Raw genomic sequence first — 8,007 nt, 5'->3', positions numbered from 1 at the left:
TCCATCCAGGAAATATGAGTGTTATATTTATAAGAAGAGCTTAAAAGCTGATCCCTTGTCAGAAAAAAAGATTTTCCTTTGTATTATTCAACCAACACATACCCAGTTCAGGCAAATCAATGTCTGATCATTTTCCCAAAAGAAAAACACTGATGTGACAGTGTAAAGAGGTTGTCACTACAGATTGCATTACATTCAAATGAACTGGAAATAGATGACACTGTGGGTTTGTGCCTCCTGTAAGCACCATGTTTCCATAAAGCCTATAGACCACATGTTGACAGGGGTGACTACTAAATTATGTCATATAAAAGTGTTTGCTAATGGGACTCTTGTAAGCTATTTCCTTTAATAACTGGTGTAAATTAGAAAATGGTAAGCCTGTCGGTAGTGTACGTTTACAATTTTTTTTTTACATTAAATATAACTACTAATTTAGAAAAACTCAAATGTTGGGTTTGCAGGGAGACAAACTCTGGAAATAGTTTAAACAATTGTCAAGAGAATCGGTGACATTTACCATTTTTCAGCCAATAGCAATCTAATAGATTTCCCCATGCAGATTTCAGAACTGGTTTTGCTGCGTTGGCCAACCAAAACCTGCTTGCTTTGAAAGTGATTGCTATGTGAGCTTTGCTCTGTACAATGGATGTTTTTACACCTTAATTAAGACTTTCTGGCAACTTAGATGCTCTCTTTCGTGGAACACAAAAAAAGTATACTGTTGGCTGTACATAATTGTGCATGTGCTACATTGGGTACCATTGGCCGTGTTTTTGTAGACCAGGGGTTCTCAACTCAGGCCCTTAAGATCCACTTTCCTGCAGAGTTTAGTTCCAACATTGATAAAACAGTATACAGACAAGTGCAAGTGTATGGATCATGATTATTAAAAATCTTGTTTACTCTTTGTAAAGAGGTTGTCACTTTAGTTCCCCTTACATTCAAATTAACTGAAACTGATGACACTGTAGGTTTGTGCCTTATATAGAAATTTTCTACCAAAGCCTATAGAGCACATGTTGACAAAGATGATATTACTAACACCTGGGATTTCACAAAACCACACTGAACAAACACAATTGTTTGAAGTAGTATTTGAAACTTTATTTTAAATAATCATGGTAAGATTGACAACCATTTATTGAAGCATTTACAGATTTATTATTGTATAGTATGCAGAAAAAAATATATTAACACTATTTAATATATATTCTATATTAAACAACATCTATGGATACATTAAATATTTCTGATGCATGGCAACTTGTCCAATTTTGACAGGTAAAGGTACGGTTGAACTAGAGTGCTTGGCAAAAGGGTCCACCAACTTAAACCTACAAGTAAACAATAAGTGTGGTATTGAAGTGTATCCCTCAGTATAATAACACATGAGACTGTCCCATAGCCAAACACCAGTGTCATCAAGATTACCGTGACAGCTACAAAAGCCTTTCTCTTCAGCTGATATGCTCCTTCTTTCTCCTTTCCATCCCCTGGCTTGGGTCTCTTTAAAACCCACAAAATCATAACAGAGCAAAATGAACATACAACTAACATTGCTAGAAACAATCCCATTACAAGCCATACAGGCAGTTTAGGGTAGGAATCCACAGTATGCCATCCAAACATCATGATTATCAGCCAGACCAGCGCAACAAATAATATTTTAGCTTTAGGGGCTTTTATGTATTTTATATAAACCAAGGGATAAACCACAGCCAGGTAGCGCTCCACACAAAAAATGGTTTGAAAAATTGGTCGACCCACCAGAAATGTACTGTTTAGGTAATTAGAGATGAGAACAACAACTTTCTTATTAAGTAAAGTACCTGACAGAAAAACATTGAGGGAAATAGCACAAATGACCTCAGAAACAGATTGGTTCAAAATGACGAAGTCTGACCATACAACACATTTGTTTTTCAACATCAGCCACAGAATCCAGCAGTTCAGAGGCAGAAAAAGGATGACATTCAGCACTATGAATATGCCAGTGAAAACATTTCCTGGATAGGAGTCCATGCACTCATAAAATGGATCACCAGAACAGTTGCTTCCAGGTTGAGAGGTGCAACTGGATAAAAAGTCAACAGTACTGTTCACTTCCATATTCAGTGAGATTTGCCCTGGTGTGAAATAGAGGAAAAATATAGTCTATACTTTGCATGTATCATTTCAGAAATGGGCAGAGTATTCCATATAAAGCCACAAACTGTAAATGTGGTACATTTTGCAAAAAAATTAACATCCATTTTAGGTGCATTATATTACCACGGCTTAAGCACATATTACTATTAGTATAGATAATACAGCAAACAGTGTTTACCATCATACCAGATAACCTGATAAAACCCTTTTTATTACAAAGATTCAACTGCGTTGAGAAAGAAACCCACCCCTGTACTTACGCATGAATAGTTTTACATGTAAATGTGCAGCCTGCAGAGCATTGTGAGGTTTTCTCTTTGTATATGGTGTTCTGATGGCCACTCCTCTCATACACAGTGAGATGTTAGGTAACTGCAGGAGTCATGTGTATTTGCCACACTTGAAAAAGAAAACATGCTCTTGTTATAAAACAGATCTGCAGATGAAAGTTAACCAAAGAGCCTATTAGTGGACCCTTGTACCTCTACCTGTCACAAATCAACAGGCGTCCTTGGACCAAAAACGTTAAGGATTTTCAGAGATGATCATAAATGATAAATTATAATTTTGTGACATGCCTTTAAAAATCTGAATGTCACTTATTTTAGTAGCAAAATTGTTCTGAGGGAAGATACAATTACAAAATGCTTAAAATCAAACACATGCCTTTATCTGATCTGAACCATAATATGTGTTTAATAAAAAAAAAATAATTATAAATATTCATTTTAAAAATAAATCTGTCACAAATACTCTTTGTTTACTCTGTTTACATTTTGTGGATTCCTATGAGGTTCTGTTATATACTATCGCATGTTCCTAGTTTTGACTTCTTGCATCTCAGTTTACAGTTTCCTGTGGCGGTTTGTAGTCCATTGTGGTTTTTATTTAATCTTTTGTTCTTTTCATTGTTTCAACGGGTGTGTCTTAATTATTTATTTATTTGTTTAGTTAGTTAATACTTGTGTATTTAAGCCCTGTGAGTCATGTTTTCAGTTCTCCTGGATTCATTTCCTAGTCCCCCCACCCAAAAAATATTACTTACAATAATTTTTAACCCAAAAGTTGAGTTAGTCAATATTTGACTCAAACTTGGGTTGAAACATCCCAGCACATTTTTTTGTAGTGTTTCCTCCTGCTTCCTTTGATCTTATTGTTACACTGTGATGATATACTGAAGAAAGAAGGTTAGAAGATCCAAATGCAAGTTAAACAGTTTATTATCACAGAAAACTCCGTGACACAGGGACTGCAATGGGCAAACGAAAGCAGGAATCTCAGAGAATTTCCCACAAGGACAACTTCACTGGAAACTTCAAGAACCACCACGTCCAGAGCCGACATGGAGAGCACGACAGAACTCCAGCAGCGCCTGCAACAAACTAACAAACAAGACACGCAAACACACACATTACATAAAGTGCTGGAAAGCAGCTGTTGCTACTAATTAAATCAGCACTCTAACATGGTAACTCCCAACCACACACACACACACACACACACACACACATACATACACATGAGACTGTCCCATAGCTAAATCCCAGTGACAAGATGACTGCAACTACAAAAGCCTTCCTCTTCTGTTGTTTTGCTTCTTCTTTCTTTCAATCCCCTGGCTTGGGACTCTTCAAAACCCACAAAATCATGACATAGCAAGATGAACACACATCTAACATTGCTAGAAACAGTCCCATTGCAAGCCATACAGGCAGTTTCGTGTAAGAATTCACAATGTAAGGCCCAAGCATCAGGATAATCAGCCAGACAAACACAACTAAAGACAGTTTCATCTTAGGCCACAGCCAGGTATTGCTCCACACAGAAAACAGTTTGAAAGACTGGTCGACCCACTGAATATGTACTGCATAGGAAACTAGAGGTAAGATTTAGAGCTTTCTTATTAAGCAAAGCACCTAAGATGCAGAGGACTTAACTGGTTGTGTGGTCTTGCTGTCTAGGATCTGTCTCTGGGGCTCATATAGTTGTCCTGGTTTCCGCTGAAAAAGTGTAAGGCAACAGTGTTAGGCAGATTATTCCAGAGTTTGGGAACTAAACAGGAAAAGGATCTGCCGCCCACAGTTGATTTTGATATTCTAGGTATTATCAAATTTCCAGAGTTTTGAGAGTGCAGCGGACATGGAGTACTATAATACAATAAGTGCTTGCTCAAGTACTGAGGTGCTAAACCATTCAGGGCTTTATAAGTAATAAGCAGGATTTTAAAATCTATACAGTGTTTAATAGGGAGCCAGTGCAGTGTTGACAGAATCAGGCTAATATCATCATACTACCTGGTTCTAGTAAGAACTCTAGCTGCTGCATTTCTGACCAGCTAAAGTTTGTTTATTAAGCGTGCAGAACAACAACCCATAAAGTATTACAATAATCTAACCTTGAGGTCATGAACACATGAATAAGCATTTCTGCATTTGACATTGAGAGCATAGGTCACAATTTAGAATTATTTTTGAGATGGAAAAATGAAGTTTTACAAAAGCTAAAAAACGTGACTTTCAAAGGAAAAATTGCTATAAAAAAGCACACCAAGGTCTTAACTGATGACGACGAAATGACATAGCAGCCATCAAGTCTTAGACAGTGTTCTAGGTTATTACATGCACAGTTTTTAGGTCCTATAATTAACACCTCTGTTTTTTTCAGAATTTAGCAGTAAGAAATTACTTAACAGTTTGAGATAAATCAGGAAGATTACTTACAAAGCAGTCTTTTGTGGTAGAATGGTTCTACCATACTTGTGACAAGGAGTAGAATTTACAGTTTTAGCTTAATGGATTTCACACAAGACTAGATAATGATCTGAGATGTCATCACTTTGCTGCAGAATTTCAACACCGTTAACATCAATTCCATGTGACAGTATTAAATCTAGAGTATGATTTCCACAATGAGTAGGACGTGTTGTCTATCCCCAATAGAGCTCAGAATGTCTAGAAATGCTGACCACAATGCATTTTTATCATTATCAACCTGCATATAAAAATGACCAACAACACATTTTAATGTTTTTAGGTCCATTTAGATAAGCACAATATTAAGTTAAATACAGGCTGCTGCAATCTGCCAATCCTTCAGTAGCACTAGCATTTTTTTTTCTAAACAGATGTTGAAGTATGAAGTAATGATATTTACATGCGCTATCACATTAATGAGGGACATATTCAAATGATCAGATTGTTTCTCTCTACCATATGCTCTACAAAGACAATGTCAATCTTCTATTAATCAATATAATTATACATATCAATAAAGATAAAGATACAAAATTGATATCCAGATGTTTTATCAAGTATCATCATCATTATACAAAACCTTTAGATTACAGTTTAAAAAAAATGTTTACACCATTACCTGTACTATTACACTATTCCTGTTTTATGTTTTGTTTTTTGTTTTTTTTTTCCTACATAAATCTTCCTTTAAAGGTAAGGCAAGAGAAGAAAAGTTTCATACACAATGATAATTCAAAGTGCTCAAAAATACAAGATTAAAAAAACATCATGGAACAAACACAAAAAGCGAGACAATCTGCTTTGGTACAAAACAAAACAAAATATTAGTTAATTAGTTAGTTACTATATGATGAACTGCTCAGTCACAGCCCTCAAAGATCTCATGTTTCTCATATTCCAGTTTGAATACAGGAGATAAATCACCAATATCTAATGAATTTGACTACGGACCCAAATCAGATGACCTCTCACTGATGCAATGGTTTTCATCTAATTTTTACTTTTACTATACACTACCTCTCAAAGCCTATCCTTCCACAGTTTTATTCTGTGTATTATTATGTGTTATATTTAGTGCATCACTTTAGGTGACAGAAGTGTTGTCATGCACCAGTGTGACACCCAAAACTTTGGATACATTTATATCTATTAAGAATCAGAGCATTTTATCAGTCTAATGTGCTCTTTTAGTTTAAGAGCTTCTGTTTTTTCTGATGAAGACATTTTTTCCACACTCTCTAAAGTTGTGATCACATTAGTGACATTTTAGTGAAATATTGCATAAAAAACAAGGTCCATTGTCTGTTGTCAATAGCAAAGAGATGTCACTTTCAAAGCAAGCAGCTTTCTGTTGTGAGCAACTTGAACATGAGTAAGATCTTAATGGGGAATTTTTTCTCCCTCATGCGAAACTCTTGTTCACACTGAAGCCTAATGGAGTGACTGGAATTTACTCATGAAAATTTGCCAAGCAATGGTTAAAGTGACCGCAACTTTACTCCTTCTTTGGTCGCTGATGTTGTTTCTGCTTTTTATACACTTGATGCTGCTGATAAGTTTGGAACTGCCACATCTACCACCACCTGCATTTTATGCTTGTAATTACATGGGCTCGATGCATGTTGTACCAGTCTACATATTTGCTTTCATTTCAAGAATGTAGGCAGGACATGCATTTTACCATAAACGTATATCTAACCTGCAGTCCATCTCCATTTTTTGTGGATTTTAATCTGTGTCGGTTGTTTGTTTGTTTTTTAAATGGCAATATGCATGCACAAAATAAACTTTTAGCAAATATACACATTTAAAATGTATTAAATGAGTGCATTTGTAATTCTTATAACAATAATCAGGCTTGATCTAATTAAAAACTAATCTAATTTTAGCTAACAAACAGAACAGTTTCAAGAGGGTTTTCTCTTCACACAGTTAGAGTGTAGTAATTGATATCTGGCAGGTCAAAAGGGAGGGATTTACTGCCAGTGGATGGAGGGCCAGAGGTACAGTTGAACCTGTCCACTCACACAGGACACACTTATATTCAAACTCTTGAGCCTCCAGTGACAGCTGAGTTTGAGTGAAGGATAAGTTTGCATTCCAGATATGATTAAGAGAATTCATAGAGGCTTCAACACAGTTGACTGGGCATGAATCCACATTTCTGTACAATTACAAAAAATATACAATGATTTGTCATATTTGATTATGAGCAAGATGAGCTCATCCACCCATCCATAAGGCCTATCAAAATTCAAAGCTTTTTTCGGTCTTTTCAAACAAAGTCTTGCAATTGAAATTTTCATTCTGCTTCCTTTTTATTCAAATTCAAATTTTCTTACTCTATCTCAATTTAAATTTGATTAAATTACAAGAATTTATGAGGCAGTCTAAATTTAATTCTGAATGGTGAACAATCCTTGACTATAATTCCAGACCCTAACAGTTGGACGTTACAAAGGACAGGTGACGTGATCTTGTGGCCTTGCAAGGAAATGGAGTGGTGCTAATCTCAATAATTTGATATTTTAATTAAAAACCTAAAATTACTCTGATGACAGGTCTTGTTGACATATCTAATTAAAATGTAAATTTGCAAGAGATTGAGCCAACACATGGGGTCAGCAGTTAGCTATGAGAGCGAGAGAGAGATAAAAGAGAGAGAGGAATGGGGGCATAGGATATAGAAGGATGGAATGTCTCTTTAAATTACCCTTTGCTACCAAGCATGAAGAGAGGCAAAATACCATCTCTCTCTCTCTCTCTCTCTCTCTCTCTCTCTCTCTCTCTCTCTCTCTCTCTCTCTCTCTCTTTCTCTCTCTCTCTCTCTCTCTTTCTCTCTCTCTCTCTCTCTCTCTCTCTCTCTCTCTCTCTATCTCTAGATCGCCCTTCTCTCCCCTCCCTACAGACGTCCGGCATGTGACACTTTGGCCCAGCCACACCAACTGACTGATCCGGGTGGCAGAAGCCATGTGGCTTGAAATCCCAGGACACTCTTTGCAATCCAACCTTATTTTGAGACTTTACATTTTTTTAAAGGAGTATTTGCAGCATATGAAAGTGTGTCATTTTTGTCAACAAGGCAATGCCAGCTTGGGTTTAT

The sequence above is a fragment of the Carassius carassius genome, chromosome 2, assembly GCF_963082965.1.
Source record: "Carassius carassius chromosome 2, fCarCar2.1, whole genome shotgun sequence".
NCBI classification, from domain to species: Eukaryota; Metazoa; Chordata; class Actinopteri; order Cypriniformes; family Cyprinidae; genus Carassius; species Carassius carassius.
This window is presented reverse-complemented; position numbering follows the sequence as displayed.